This window comes from Eschrichtius robustus, chromosome 12 (assembly GCF_028021215.1).
Source record: "Eschrichtius robustus isolate mEscRob2 chromosome 12, mEscRob2.pri, whole genome shotgun sequence".
In the NCBI taxonomy this organism is placed as follows: domain Eukaryota; kingdom Metazoa; phylum Chordata; class Mammalia; order Artiodactyla; family Eschrichtiidae; genus Eschrichtius; species Eschrichtius robustus.
The window spans coordinates 34,399,864-34,416,393 of record NC_090835.1 but is presented as its reverse complement, the minus strand read 5'-3'; the positions used below and the strand labels follow the sequence as shown (position 1 = coordinate 34,416,393).

The 16,530-nt window shown below is 46.4% G+C and overlaps 1 protein-coding gene across 1 annotated transcript in view; it reads left to right on the top strand.

Moving 5' to 3' along the window:
* CACNA2D3 (calcium voltage-gated channel auxiliary subunit alpha2delta 3) overlaps positions 1–16,530 on the top strand; it is a 789,028-nt gene that overhangs the window by 595,230 nt on the left and 177,268 nt on the right. The window lies entirely within an intron of this gene.

The window sequence follows — 16,530 nt, the reverse complement described above, 5'->3', positions numbered from 1 at the left end:
TTGAAACCTATCATAATAGATACCTTTATATAGCAAATGGTCTCTAACACTTCAGTCTGAGACCAACTTATTGAAAGTTACATTTGATACAACAGATTAGATCCAAGATCCCTGGAAATTTATTCTGATGGGATTTGCCCCCAAAATACATTACCCAAGCCCAGTGCCTGCTGCCTTGAAGGTATTCAACAGTACCTTTTGTGTTTAATTGAAACAGTTGAGATTTTCTCCTTGTCCTGCCTAAGCTGTATCCAGTAGCATAGTTTGGTGAGCTGACGTGTAAACCATTTTCTTTCAGCATCGTTTTCACTCTCTCTGAAGTGAGTGGGGTTAGGTCAAATCCAGGACAGCCCAGAATATCACAGTCCATTCTGATCCCTGGGGAGAGGCTGCCTGGAGTACTGTGTTGAGGAGGATTCTGAAGGGCAGCCAGGCTTGTCAGATAGGAGGCCCTGGTCCACTGTGGACTCTGGAGGGGCACAGGCAGTGAGTGCACCACATGTTTGCCATCCCTGGACTAGTTATAATGTGTTGAAAAAAGGACATCCCTTTCGGTCTGCGGTTAGCTAATTTTAAAGAAGATATAAAAGTATAAAGAGTAATATAGTAAACTCTGCTTTTGAATGTTAAGAAAGTGTAGTTCATTTCCTATAGCTATACACACACACACACGCACGCACGCACGCACATCCACCCCACATGTCTTTTTCCCTTTCATCAAAATTAGAAAATAGCAGCAGTGCCTGCTATGCAAATGTTTATTGGTGAAACATCGTGGGGACCAGTTTGCTTCTCGCTTGAATCATTGTTTAGAAAAAGTCCATGTTTTAGCTCCATCATCATCCAACTTTGGTCTAATTGCCCTGGTATTAATGGAGTCATGGCCACATCATGTGGATCCCATATGCATGCTTCAGGATGGGACTTAAGGTAATACCTGACTTCAACAATCTTTTTATCAAAAAAAGGGTTGAGTTCACTGGTTAGCTAATTCCAAACATAACTCAGAATCATTGAAAAGTCTGATTGAAAAAGCTACTAACTTTTTAAGGATATTTAAGTCTAAAAACATATTTAAGTTTAAAAAGCTTAACACATTACCCATTTCTAAGCCTTCCAGTTGGGGTTGCCTGTTGGTGGGTGGTAGGAGTTATGTATTTGGTGTGGCTGAGTATGGGCTCCTAGTGCTTATTTATTCCAAGTTGGAGTGGATCAGAGTAAATGAAACAATCAAACCTGGATCTTCCGCTAGTGAATGAATTAACTTTCTATGTATCAGCTTTTAAAGAAGGAACAAAATGGAACCAGATGTCAGAAGTCACCAAGGTACCTTTCCTTTCTCTATAGCAATGGAAATGAGCAGCTCCCATCTGCACAGTCAACTCACGAAGTCTTTCTGGTCTTTTATATCTCCTGGTCATGCAGCAAATGGTCTGTTTGCAAATAATCCATCTCATGCACTTTCCAGAGCTGTGGCCACTGAGAGGGCAGCCAAAAGGCTCTTGTAAAAACAGGCCAACCAGTCAACACTGATCATCTCCTGACAGTGCAAATACTCACAAATACAAGTCATTTCTGTTCTTCTCACTGTTGAAACATTGCACTGAATGATTTCACTGGAAATGGTAGCTGGGGTCGAATTCCCATAAATGGGGTGACCCAAGCGAATGCTGCACATCTCACTTGTGAGAACCCAAGCCCAAACCAGATGAAGTATTTTGCAATTGAACCATGATAAGAACATAAGGAGTGGCCAGGTCAGTGAGCCATCTATCCCATCTATCAGTCTGTGACCCTGAGGCCCTGACATATTTAGAAGAGGTTTGGCGTGATGCCCACCATTGAGGATTACATGAACTAACCCATATGAATGTGATCAGTAGTGAGTGTTGACCCTGCCTTGAGTTTTGCATTTTCTTACTGGGAAAAAGACAGCGGTGAAGTGGAAGGAATTCCACTTCAGCAGGACACAAGTTGTCCTTGATTCCTGGTCCTACCATATCCCAGCTGTGTGACTTTGGGCAAGTCACACAGCCTCTCTGAGCATCATTTTCTCTTGTAATCTTGCCATAACCAATGTATATAATATTACTGGTTGTCAGTGTAAATGGGATAATGCAAGTAAAGAGCTTTGTGTGACAAAGCAGGCCCCAGGACATTTTGCGGACAGTGGCGGTTATACGGCACCCTGTTTGTGTTTTGGTGATTTTATTGAACTATGCCTGGCTGCTGTAAGGGTTGGGAGGACATGGTGGTGGTGGACGCTTGGGGGTGGGGGTGGATTTAAAGAACACATTTTATTATTCAATTGGTTCAGATTATTATGATAAACGTTGGTGAGGGATTGTATACACACACAAACAAGTGAATAGATACAGAGTCCTTGGAATCATGCAGTCTGCATGCAGTTCTACTTTGAACCTGGTATCAACTTAGTCTGTGCAACCTCAGCTAAGCCTGTTTATGCCTGCTGTCTCTCCCCCTCCCTCTATCTCTCTGTATCTGTCTCTCTCTCTCTCTCTCTCTCTCACACACACACACACACACACACACACACACACACACACCCTCAATTTTCTGGGCCAACTCTGAGCTAGAAGACAAGCAGACAGTAGCTACACTGGGATGTTCTGTGTGAGCCCTACTACGTGAGGAAACTGAAGGGTTTTGTTGTTGTTGCTATTGTTGTCTGTTTGTTTTCGGAGTAGCAATAAGGATATACTAGCAGCTGCAGTAACTGAAGAATGACAGTTAAGAATCAATCCACATGGGGGGAATAACCCCAGCTCTGGCACATACAAGTGGTTTGTTTCTCTCTGTCTTGTTCATGTGAGCAACAGAAGCAGAACGCTTCATCCCTCCTTCTCCCTCACCACCAGCCACTCAGCACAGAGGAGGAACTCAGGAGGGGAATGGATGAAGGGATCCTCCAAAGCCACTGTTCGCTTTTCTCTTACTTTGGCTCCTTCGGGATAATGTAATTGGCGTGCTTCCCCCAGAAACCCGGTGTCTGCACCAGATGTAAATGCACCCGGTCAGACCCTCACGCACGGCTGGGGAGAGCCAGCCGCCAGCAGCTTCCTTGGCCAGCTCGGGCAGGGAATCCTCACTCCAGCCTGACTGGCCTTCTCCAAGCCCAGCCATATAATCGAATCCCTGTTACAAATGGATGCTCCCCTCGGTTCTGGCCAAGGCTGCTAGCTTAGCACGGTGGGTGCGAGTGGGAGGTTGTGGCCAGTGCAGAGGATGGAGCAGACTCACTTAAAATAACTCCTATTCCCTCTCCATCTGCCTCTGAGATTGTTTCTGCCCCTGCAGGCAGAGGAAAGAAGTGGGTTTCCTGAAGCACAGTACCAATATTTTTCTTATTTGTCTAATAAAATTTTCCCCCCAAACTTAATATTTGGCTTGATTTTATCCAGTATTTTCCTTCATCTTGTATGATTTGGGTGTGAATCATGAAGTGTCTCCAAAAACAGCTCAGATGTAGGAGCCTTACTCAGCAGACTGGCTTTGGTTTCATTGGCAAAGCTGCTCAAGTAAGACTTTTCTGTTGATACGTGGGCCCTCTGTAGTCTTTGTCCAGGTGTTTCTCAGCCACTCTGTCCTTGCCACCTGCTTGTGACTTCTGGTAGACTAACCGATGTTGATTCAACAAACGTTTACCCGGTTCCCGGTGTGCTGGGTCCCGTGTGTTAGACTGGGGGCTGATGGAGCTATCTTAACGTGGGCTGGGGGCCATATCACGGGCGGGGAATAGGACAGTAGCACAGCAAGAAGGATTCAAGTCAGACCTTGAGGAACGCGTTTTTAGTAGTTATTAAACACCTGGAAGTTTTTCTTGTTCTCTGCCCCTCTTTAACATTCAGGTTAAAACTATTTCAAAGCATAGTTACTTAGAGTTACTGTCTAAATTGATTCTTCTTGCACTTTATTCTTCCCATGTCTCTGAGAGCTTTATGAATTTTTCTTAAAATGTGGAGCCCCTAATATCTCTTTTTCTTTTGCCGTACAGAGCATTGAGGGAGATAAGACTAGGCAGGGACCACCTTTGCCATGATCTTATTTTCTTTGAGATTTTGGTAATCCATGTGCCCCTCGGTTTTAGAAGAAAGGGACATCTGAGTTGATTGCCTTTCCCAAGGAGGCCTGGAATGTGGGCCTAGTCAAACCACCAAGAGAACACAAAGAAGGTTCCCTTCCAGCAGCCACAGCACAGGCAAGCCTCCACAGAGGAGCCTGGGGCAGGCAAAATCTAGGACTCACTTCCACGAAACCCACGTTGACATTTGCCAAAAGCTGTTTGCTCTGTATCTTCAAGCCCGGAAGATGAGGAAGGATGCTGAAGGGTTTCTCTTCTGGATGAAAATTAGCCAGTCACATGGGCCACTGGGTGCAGTGGTGGATGAGATGGAAGTTGGGAACGATGGAGAGAAATCTTCATTCCTTCCCTCAACGTTTGCTAGATGGCCACCATGTTCTAGGGCTGAGCAAGCTGCTTGGAGTGGTTGCAGAGAAGTGCCCCACCTCAGAGAACTCAAAATCAAATAGAATGGATGCGATTTTATATGTAGGGTGTAAGAGTAACCATAGACACAACTAGGGAAGATGCATTTTGTATTTGTTATTGTTGTTGTTGGTCTTAGTCATATTTTTCACATTCGTTGATTCCTTTTTGTGTGGCAGACACTGTTCAAAGTGTTTTAAGTTCTTAAGGCTTTTAATCATTAACTAATTTAATAGCAAGCCTAGGATGCTGGAGTAGTAGAAAGGCCCAGAGGCTCAAGGGAAGGGTGTGCATGACGGCAGGCCTGGGTGGAAGGTGGGTCTAGAAGGCAGCCTGGAGTCAGATTGTAGACAACTGGGGGTGCCAGGCTGAGGAGCTGGGGTTCTCCATGAGGCAGTGCGTATCCCCACGTTACAAACAGGAAGGTGAGACACCAAGTGATAAGGTGGTAAAATGACTAGAAAGAGCCAGAACCAGGAGCCCCCAGATCAGTTTGGATGTGCTAAATTCACTGTGCTACGTTGGTTGGTTCTTCAAGAAATGGGAGGCAGAGTGGCTGGAGGATGGAGTGACCGAGAAGCCTGGTCTTTGCAGCCACATGGATGAATAACAGGGTCATCATCAGGCGATTATAGTGAGAATCTGTCTAGACGAGCGCTGTCCAGGAAGAATGTAATGCAAGCCACAAACATGAGCTGCCTGTGTAAGTTAACATTTTCTAGTAGCTACATCTAAAAAGGAAATAGGTGAAATTAAGTTTAAGGCTATGTTTTATTTAACCCAGTATATCCCAAGTCACATTATTTCAACTTACAATCAATATAAAAATTATTAATGAGCTATTGGCCATTTTTTTCATAGTAATCTTTGAAAGCTGGCATATATTTTACACCCACAGCACATCTCAATTCCGACATTTGAGGAGCTCAAGAGCCACATGTGGCTTGAGGCTGCCCTATGGAACAAAACAAGTCTAGAGTGTAGCCAGACGTTTTGAACCAGATGTTTTAAACCCAGTCTAGAGTGTAAACAGATGGTAGCACCTCCTCTTTCCTTAAAGTGGATTAGAACAAGCTCCACCACTACCACCAGTCTTTCATCCTGGGAGTCTGTGCAAACAGTCAGGGGCTACGTAGTCTCCTCCATTGTGGCCTCCCAGGCTGTCGGGAGTTGTCTGGAATTCAAGGTCATCGAGTCGATAGTCAGGACAGATTGGCTCTGCCTGTTTCAGCCCCACGGGCTCCCACCTAACCCATGTAGATGCCCTAAACCAAACTGTGCTGCCCAGGCCAGGGGGTGGGAAGACTGAGCTGTCAGGTTATCTACATCAGAATACTCAGACACCAAACTGTTTCTGTTGTCCTGTCAAACTCAGCTTAACTCTTTAACGAGCCCAAGTTCTGCAGATAACAGTCATCTTCCCATTACAGAATTGCCCCGCTCCCTCTGGAAGTTAATGTTGTTGCTTTTCCCACAGCCTGAGTTCTGCCTGATGTCGCCAGCAAGTCCCTGTGTTACTCCTTGACTGTCCCCGCCCCACTCCAAATGTTGATTCTGTTTCTTTGTTCTCATGGACGCCCAGGCAGTTCATTTTTCTGTGCCCTTTTGCTATCGCACATGGGTTATAGATGGACCCTGGCAGAAGGTCATTGATAACACAGATTGACACGTGAACATGCTAAAAAATGTAAATATTCTTATGCCAAAGTCCTCTCATAAGGAATGAAATGAACATTCCTATGGACACATGTAAATATGTTAAATGCTAAGCAGACAGCGCATGTCAAACGCCAGTTTAAATGCGAGCTTGAAAGGAAGGACCGCTATCAGAATCTTTGTTGAAGTCCACTGACTTAGTTCAAGCAATGGGCCATGTGAGGAGATTCTGTATCATTCCCAAAAAGTTCAATGTGACGTTTAAATGTGATTTTTATATCATGATGCAGATCCTCAATCATGCAAGGACTAGCTTCTATCCCACACATCTAATCGTTTTCTTTTTTGTGTAATTTTTGGACCAGGAATGCCTCAACTATCTTCCTTCATTTCTTCTTCCCATCCACACCCACTCATTGCAAATGCTATGGGTTCTTTGTAGTTCAACAGGTGTGGCTGTGGCCTCCAGCACTGACTTTTTCTGGACCCCCTCCCCATGCCATCCACCCTCATGTCCTATTGGTTCCAAAATGCACCCCAAGTCCACTCCCCTCTGTCACTCTTGACAGGGCCTCTGTCCTGTCTTTCCTGGATGACTTCAGTTCCCTTTGAGCTCTGCTCTGGACACCTATTTTTGTACCCCCCTCACCCCATCCCCCACCCCAGCATTATTCACTCAGCAGTCAGCAGGGGCTTTCACAGGCATCACTCAGATGGTCTGGCTTCCCTTGGCATTTACAGTAAAACCCAAACTCCAGGCCATGATCCCAGCACCCTGCCAGATCTGGCTTCGCCTCTGACCTGCCGGAGTTGTGTGGCTACCCACCGTGCTCCAGGTATACTCCGGCCCTTCTGTCCGTTCCTCAGAAACACCAAGCTCCTTTCTGTTCCAAATCCTTGTGCCTGCTCTTCCCTTTACCTGGAATCTTGTCCCGGATACACCTGTGACTGCCTTGTTCTCAGCTTCCATGTCTCATCTCAGATGTCACCCCCACAGAGAGGCATCCTTGCTCTCTGACCGAAGGAGCCACACATCTCCTCCATCACTCCCCATCACATCCCCTATTTTAGTTTCCTCAGGATCACTTATCACTCTTGGGAAAGGTCTGTATGTTCAGCCTCTCCTGCCCCATCCCTTGTGACTTCCTGTGACTTTGCTGCTGTATCGAGGGCGTGGTTGGTAAATATTTATTGAGTGATTTTGATGATGTTTGAAGGATGCTGGGGACTAAATATCTGGGTACCAATTTCCTACAATAAATGAGAAGTGCAGGTGTCACATGTTTACTCATCAAACGTTTACTGAGTCCTTGCTACATTGGACGCAAAACTTGAAGCTCATGTGATTGGTCAAGCCCTCCTTTCTTTCCGCCCCTGCCTCTGCCCTCCTGCTGGCCTGCAAACATTCATCAGATGTTCCTCTTGTCAGGCACTGTGCTAGCTGATGGAGACATAGAAGCAGGTAGAAGAATGTCTCTGCCCACAGGGAACTCATTGAGCAAAGCAAGAGTTCTTGATAGCGAGAGAGGCCAAGAAGAGCTATGTGCTCGCAGGGGAAGCATCTGCTTTTCTTGAGAAAGGGTGCCCTGAGATGCTGGAGGGCTTCCCAGAGGAGGTGATATGCACACCGACTGCATCCACAGTCCACTTTGGAGGCCATTTCTTCCTACTCAGTGGGGGGGGTCCCACACGCTTCCCGGGATCTCTGTCCTCAGGCTGGACCAGGCACTTTTCTCTCTGGTCTCAGAACCATGCATTATGCTGGCCCCAGCCTGTCGTGGTGTAGTGGGTAGGGACCTAGCCTCATTTATAGTCCTTTCTATGGCTCCCAAAGGCTGGAATCCCATCTCAGGCCACTCTCTGTTCAGACTGCTGTGAACTGAACGAGACCGGCCAGTAGGTGGCGCGCGGGCACCGCAATGTGCCTGGTCCCTGAGCACATTCTCAAAACACAGCCCAGGAGACTCCTCTTAACGCCAGGTCTGAATCCATCCCATTTAGTTTAAAAGAAGGAATGAACAGATGCTTAGTAAGTGTGTCTGCTCAGAGGAGTGTGTGCTCGGAGAAAAAATAAACAAGACTGCGTGACCCCCACGTAGCGAGCCTGTTCTTTTTGAAATACATCATTTGGCAAAGGAGAAAACAGAGCCTTGCGTGCTTTCCACTTGATGAAATTGTTGAGGGCAACGGTTGGAACTGCCTGGGTCTGGACACTTGATTGGAAGCATTGCAGCCCTGAGCAGGGAATGCTTACACCTCGTGAGCTTCAGAATTAAGTAGATTAGAGGGGTGCCTGGCTTTCTGTTCTGCAAACCTCAAGAACTCAACAACCTCTTGGTCCCCAAGTTCTGTGGCTGGGTGTGTACATGGACACATAGGGCATAGATGGGGTTTAGCGGAGAGGGGACTAACAGTGACAATGCAGTTGTTACTTAGAGTGTCAAGAACCAGGGTCTGTGCCTACCACCTTTGTATGTTTTGCCTCTTTAAGTCCTCACAGCATCCTGTGCATTAGTGCTTATTTCAGAGAGATTAACTGATGCCTAGGCCAAGGACTCTGTCAGTCAGAAAGCAAATTTGGCTCAATCTTCAGAGAAAAAAAAAAAGACAACTATGAACAGTGTCATTTTTCATAAAGTTAAACCTATTCAGTTGAACAAACTTCCTTAATTTGAAGCAGTGTTATAAGGTTCTTTTATAAAATGAGAGTTGGGCTAGAGGACTTCCCTTGGCTCCTGTGGACAGTTTTCCTTTGTGCCTCTGCTCTCTGCCCCCGCACACCACCTGCATGGCACTCAGGGTGGCTCCTTTGCTCTCGGCTATGGATGGAGTTTAGCTAGTGGGGGACACACACTCAGAAGAAATGGAGAGAGGAGAGTGGGGTGGGGTTGTATATTCAGCCCTGTGTCCTCTGGGACTGGCTGCACCCAATCTAAAGCCACATTAGCCTCCTTTTCTCTGTGGGCTCCTGTGACTGCTCCTTCCTCTGTCCCTTCATGCAGAGTGGAAGAGAAGGTCCTCACTGCTTCTGGCTTCAGGGTACTGCACCATTTCTTATAGTTTCCTACACCCTGCCCCACTGTTCCAATAGCCTCTTTATTAAACCTTCCTTAATTAGCCAGCTTGACTATGCCATGTGCTCCCTGCTGGGCCCCTGACTGATAACGAAGGTAAGAACACATGGAAGGTTTGTTCTTCTCAAGTCCTTAGTATGCCAATAAAGAAAGGAAAAAGAAGAAAGGAAAGAGGAAGAATTAAAAGAAAAGGAAAGAGAGAGGAAGGAAGGAAGGAAATAAGGAAGGAAAAGAAAAGACAAGAGCAAAAGGCCCTCTATCAGGTCCTTTATTTATTTATTCATTCATATTAATTAATTCATTAATCTCTCATTGTGGTAGGAGCAGAGAGCTTCCATATACACTTCTAGTAAATTCCTCTTTTGCTCACGTGATAAAGAATTGGTATCTGTTGCTTACAACCGGAGCAGCCTGGTTGATATAGTTGTGAAATCCCCAAGTCTGGGAACCATTGCTGGGTGTGGCTCTGACCCCTGCTGTCTACTGCCTCCCTCTCTCCCACTCCCACCCCACAAAACTTTCCTCTCCACACCACCCTACCCCTTCATCCCAGCAGGCTTCTTGCACAGGCCTTTGAGTTTAGGCTCCACACTACATTATAGAAATCCCTGGACACATCTGTCCCCTCACTGCACTGCAAGTAACCTGAAGACACTAATCAGATAGCATTTTATTCACCCTTGCATATCCAGGGCCTGGAGAGATACCTAGCAGATGAAGTGGAATAATAAATAAACAGGAGAGAAGACCCACGTATAGGAAATTGATTACACAATGACACAGTATATTATTAAGTACCAGGGTGGGAATACTGACAAGAAGGAGAATTTATAAAAGGACTTGGTGTCTAGCTGTGGAAGGGGCGGCTAGAGAAGTCTGCAGGGAGTTAGTCTGCATCCTGTAAGCTTCAGTTCACAGTTGGTGATCCAGTCCGGCACATTAGGGAGCAACCAAAGGCTCTTCAGACACCTAGATGTGTAGCTTGCTCCTCCTTGTGTTGCTGTAGCCCACCTTCCCTCCGACTGCTCCTTCCCTCATCTGGCATGTATTTATCGAACACCTCTCCTGTGCCAGGCACTCTTTTAGATGCTGGGGATCAAGTAATAAGACAGACATAATTCCTCCCTCATTTGGTCATGGAGAAGATATGTCTTTTTTAAGCTCATAAGTAAGCAAATTAAAAGTATTACACATTTTGGATAACCTCTCCAAAGGAAACAAGGACCTGAGAAAAAAAAGTAGGGACATGCCCTACCTGTATTTGGATGGTCAAGGAGAACCCTTGTTAGGGACGACATTTTAAGCTGAGCCCTGTAGCCCTGAGGGGGAGAAGAAATTGCTGTGCCAGGAGAGTGGAGACTAATTCAGGCTGAGGGAACCGAGTATGCAAAGAGCCTGAGGCATGGGGAGATTTAAGATGTTGTGTATGCAATCTGGGTAGATTTAGGACAGACTTCCAAAGGACAAGGGAAAGTGCCTTGAGGTTTTATTGATAAATTCCTATTGGAGAACATGCTTAGTGGAGTAGTTCTGTGGATGCCCCACCCATGTCCCCTCGGCCCTCACCTCCGTGGGGGCCAGCCTAGCTTGCGGCTGCCAAAACCCTAGTGAAGACTTTCTCTGACTTCTGGAATTCACTCCTCTCCTGCACGCAGCCGACGAGATGTGCCAAGGAATTAGCATCCTTCCACCAAAGACTGGTGAGCACTCCCACCTCCCAGGTGGGCTCCACACCTGTACCACACTCCTACTCCACACTGGCTCCCAGACCCCTGCAGTGGGATTCAGCTTGGGGTGCCCACAGCGCTAACATGCTCGATGATACAACTTGTGTTGGCTGCCTGCCCATCATCTCTGTCTCTGAGTCACTTTGCCATGTCTCTACAGGCATTTCCTGGGAACCCATCCCAAGTAAAAACCTTGCCCTTGAATCCTGGTCTTAGGGTCTGCTTCAGAGGGGACTCAAGCCAAGACACCAGTGGACTGATATGTCTCTGCAAAAACTGATTGCTCTAGACTAGAGCTTCAAATACAGTTCTGTGTGCGTACATACCTTAGCTTTAAAGTGACGGTGTCAGGCACGTTTCCCATTTCTATTTCAGGGCGCTGCATGTGTATTCGCCTCACATTGGCCTGCTTGCGCCGAGAAGCACCAGGGAGTGTTAGCTTTATGCTGTTAATAATGGAGAAGGCACTTTAAGGAAATATGGTTTAGAGATAGGATTCTCTGCTGCTTTATTGTTTGGCAAAAGGATTTGATGAGGACAAAGCTTTTCTTTTCACTGGACACACTCTGACCTTTGTTTTACTAGATTAATTTCATATCTAGAGTGCCCCATCTTGGATGATGAATTAGCAATAAAAGGCTCATCAAAATGTAATTACAGGCAATGTGTTGAATAATGATCTGTTAAAAATTCCTATAGATTTGTCTGCACCTCCTTCCCCTTGTGGGGGAAATGAGCCTCAGCTGCTAGCTACTAGCCTGGGCTCAGGAATGCAAAGCCTAGCCACATTGTGAGACTGAGATGCGAGAGCTGGCTTCCATCATTGTCCAATGTCATCTAATTGATCAATTGCTTTTCTCCATGTGATGCACATCTTTATATAATTTAAAGGACCATCTCAACGGGGGTAGGAATACACAGGAAGTGGAAGCTCAAGGCAAAGAGGAACCCTCACCTCCTCCATCTGCAGCAGTCTGTTGTAGGGAGAGTTATTAATTAAAATGTTAACTGCCCAGACAATAGCAGGCAGACCAGCATGAAGAATGCTGGGAAGCAAGCATTAAAGCTTTCATAACTATGAATTCCAGGGAAGGTTGTTCCTCCTTAAAATAGGAAAACAGAGCCATCTTCATCTAAGAAGAGGCCAGACTGGCCTGTGAGACTGAGGTTAGGTTTCCTCGAGGAGGAGCTGGACTTGTTTCTCTCCAGAGAGTTGGGAGAAATCTAGCCTCACCCTCAGTGTATTGAGGACCCCTGTAAAACCTACAGCTGGGGCTGACAGCAGAATATTCAAATGATTCAACAGTGTAAACGCCCACCCTCATTTGAATAACTGAAGAATTCAGTCATTTGAATGCCAGTGATGATTCCTCTGTGAGTTTACATTTTAGAAAGACAGTGCATCTGAATCCCCATGAGAGCATTAGATTGCTATCTAATTAGCAGTCCCAAATTATATATATTTCAGAGATAATTAAAGGTTTGAAGGCTGTTGGAATAACTGGTTATACATTTAAATGAATCACTAGAAATTTGTTAGTAATGTGTGGAGTTTTCTTTTATTTTTTGCTTCCCTCTTTGAAGTTCAATAGACCCAACCTCGAGGGGTGAAGTCTGGTAGCGGTAAGATAAAGGCAGATGTTTTTAATTATTGCAACTCAAACCTCCAAATAATTATAAGCAGCTGTCATTTTTACATAATCCTAAATGATAAGACGCAAAGAATGCAAATAAAAAGGTTGAGAACATGGGCTTTAGGGCACAGTCTTTTAATCCCCACCACACCCCTGAACTGACCGGTTGCCCTTCATTAAGGAGGTGCCCAAACGATTATGATCTTCACTCAACTTTTGTAATCAGGTGACAGGCCACATGTATTTCTGAACACCTCCCAGGTGCCATTTCCACATTCTCCATGGATATTTTCATAGCAAAGGGAATCACGAGTGGATTTGGGATATTGAGGCCAGAAAGCAGTTTGCCTAAGCCAGGCAGGGCTTTTGCTGAAAGCTTTTCTCAGCCTCACTTGCCCCTTTCTCTTTGGGACAGGACCCGGGTGACCACCACCCCCCCCCAGCCCCCCCCCGCAGTAGCTGGCATTTCTTTGGTTTGTGGCTGGGGATTTCATAGGATGGAGTGCTTTTGTGCCCCAGCTGGCCAGGGCCAGAAATCCCAAATGACAGGCTGGCCTGCCAGCCTCACCCCAGGGATCTCTGGGTTCAAGTCTGAAATTCGATGCTTTGTGTGCCTGTCTCTCCCTGGAAGGACTGAGACCACCTGAGGAGCAGGTCAAGGGGCATTTAGCATTGTCACAATGGCCTCTTTTTGGACCCAATGACTACAAAACCGAAGTCCCACAGATAAATGCGCGCAATTCAACCCATGCAGAGTGGTGGCCAGACTCTGCAGGAAACAAATCTAGAACATCCTCTAAAAGGAACACACATACACACATACAGACACTCCAAATTAAATCAAAAGCCCAAGAACCCTTCTGCTAAGGAATGCTCAAGGCAGATTTAAATAGACAAGGACCCTGCTTGGCAGAAATGTGCCCAAGTAGAAAGACGTGCCCAGTGAGCTAAGCTTAATTTCTTGGGATTGGGAAGGATAAACAGAGGAAAGAGGAGAAAAAATCCTGTGGAGAGTTTATCTGGGACATTCAGAAGCCGACAGGCATCAAGGGGTGCTGTTACCTCTCCCCAGTGAAGAAACGTAAGGATTTCAGAAGTGTATCCTGGGTATTAGAATCAGTTAAAATTTTCTAATTCTCCCAGATGCCTGCTTCTCCCCCCACTCTCCCCCAAAAAACCTCCTCTGGAGTTTCTAAGTTTCTAGCTACACTCCAGGAAGAGGGTTTGCGTGTGACCGGGACAGGTAAAGACATTTGTCTGACTCCCAGTACTGCAGCAGGTTTGAGAGTGCTACGGGCTGGATGCCCTTAACTGATGCCTATTTCATCCAGGTTCAAATATAAGTATAAATAGTACATTCATATATATTTCATGGGAAGATTCCTTTGAGAGTTAATAATTTGAAACTCAGCTCTGCTCAAGGTGGAATTCTAGGCAGCTGGTTGATGACGACTACAGGCCACTTTGCCATGATCCCCTTGCTGTGTCCTCGAAGGACACATCTTAGGCAGGCACCGGGCAGCAAACTCAGGTCCACCTACGGGAGGTTCACCAGTACATGTTTCTCCATGGAGCAGAGCAGTCTCTGAGGCCACATGTCTAGGGTCACCCTCAGCTCTGCTACTATCAGCTGTGTGACCTTGGACAAGTTACTCAACCTCCTTCTAGTCAGTTTCCTCCACTGAAAAATGAGGACAAAAATAGTGCCTACTGCGTGGGATTGTTATGGGGATTAAGTGGGTTCATGTTCACGAAATGCCTAGAATAGGCCAGGCATGTGATTGGTGTTATAACGTGTACTTATTAAGTAAGGACCCATCCTAATTTGTTCATTCACTCTGTTTACTCATTCATCAAATATTCATGAAGAAACTACTCTTTGCCAGGCACTCTCCTGGCAATGTAGGTTCAATGCTGAACAAGAAGGAGCCTCTTTCCCAAAGATGCTTGGGACATAGTGGAGGAGATGGGCAAGGAAGCAATGACTTTGCAGTACTGTGTGTTAGTCATGGAGATAGAGCTACCACGGGACGCTGAAGGGGATACAGGAAGGACCTGAACTGACTGGGGACAGGCCAGTGCAGACTTCCCAGAGAAGCTGATGTCTTGGCTGAGTGCTGAGTGGCCGCTTGACCCTTGAGTCGGGTTGAAGGGTGTTGGGAGCAGATGGAGTGGCATGTGCAGAGACCTGATGGCAAGAATGACAATGACCCTTCTAGCAGTCAGCGCAGTCTAGCTGGGGAGTATGGGGTGAGAGGCAGGAAGTGGTGAGAGGCCAGAGCAGCAAGCAGAGGCAGGGTGATGGGGATGTGTGGCATTCGGGAACATTGGACATCATCCTATGAGAAGTAACAGGGATTGCAGACTGAGTGGTGATGTGTAATCCGAGTAGGGTTGCAGAAGAATCCCCCTGGCTGGACTTGGGAAAATGGATTGGAGGGTGGAGTCCAGGCATGGGTGCTTAGGGGACATGCGCCCTCATCAACACCAGTATCATGGTGGCCAACACTAAGGTGGTGGCAAGAGGGATGGAGAGATGCAATTCAATTCTAGGAGACACTTAGTAGAAGCAATGGATGTGATAGTTTGATGAGCCTGGCTACTTTGCCTGGCCCATTGGCCTCTTTCTTTATTATAGTCACCTGTTCCAGCCTTTGCCCATATCTCCATTGTCACAGGCAAATATAAGAAAACTCAGTCAGCCTTGCAGGGGACCTTTGGTTTTCCTATAAGTTATGAATGATATCAGAAGTCTCTTGGGCTTATTCAGACCAGCATGCATTCAGAAACACTCTTTTAAAGATACATCAGTAGAATTGAGAATCATATATTAAAAAAAAAAAAAATCAAAACTAAACATTTTGCCCAGTCACCAGTCCAGAGGGCTGGGTGGACCAATGGTTGATGAGACCATTGTGTTTGGTGGTCAGGACGTGGCTAGAGCAGAGATCAGGTCAGTGGGAAAAATAGCCACATGCATGTTTATGCTGCAAAGCCCTGTGTCCTCAGGGGAGTGGAGAACGAGGGCTACCTTGAGTAAGAAGGGAAAGAGACTCTAGCTGGGAGGATCAGAGAAACTTCCATGGAAGAGGTGGCCACAAAGATGGATCTCTACATGCCTTTTCCTCCTTCACAAGTATCTTTAAAAATTTTATCAGGAAAAAAGCAAAACAAAATAAAGCTATCCTGCCAAGCAGCTCCCAAAATTGCACACATACACTCATGCATGCACGGGTGATGAAGGCTCAGCAGTGTGATGCAGGATGATACCATTACTGGCATAAGGCATACACCTGAGTCCAGGGTTATGGCAGCTGGCTTGGAAGGAATGGTTCCTTTCCTTCTTTTCTGCATCCCTCTGTTTACTTCACTTGCAAAATCATTGCCAGCTTCCTGCCCTTCATGTCCGTAAGCACAAGGACCTTGAAGTTGAGAGATCTCTCTGTTCCGACTGCCATCCCTCCAACGAGGGATGAGACTAGAGTCCTTTTCCCAGTGATTGAGCTGGGCAGAGGCACTGGGAATGTTACTGAGGGCAGGAGAAAAGCCAGCACCACAGAGAACTCACCCTACAGTGAATAGTTAGCTGCAGCGTCATTTGAAGGCTGACACATTACTGTGTTACAGTGCAGGTTGATACTAATTTGTGATTTTACTTGAGTGAATAAGGAAATTCATTGTCTTTGCCATTTCGAAACTGGAATCAGGGCTTCCCTGGCGGCGCAGTGGTTGAGAGTCTGCCTGCCAATGCAGGCGACACGGGTTCGAGCCCTGGTCTGGGAGGATCCCACATGCCGCGGAGCAACTAGGCCCGTGCGCCACAGTTACTGAGCCTGCGCGTCTGGAGCCTGTGCTCCGCAACAAGAGAGGCCGCGATAGTGAGAGGCCCGCGCACCGCGATGAAGGGTGGCCCCCGCTTGCCACAACTAGAG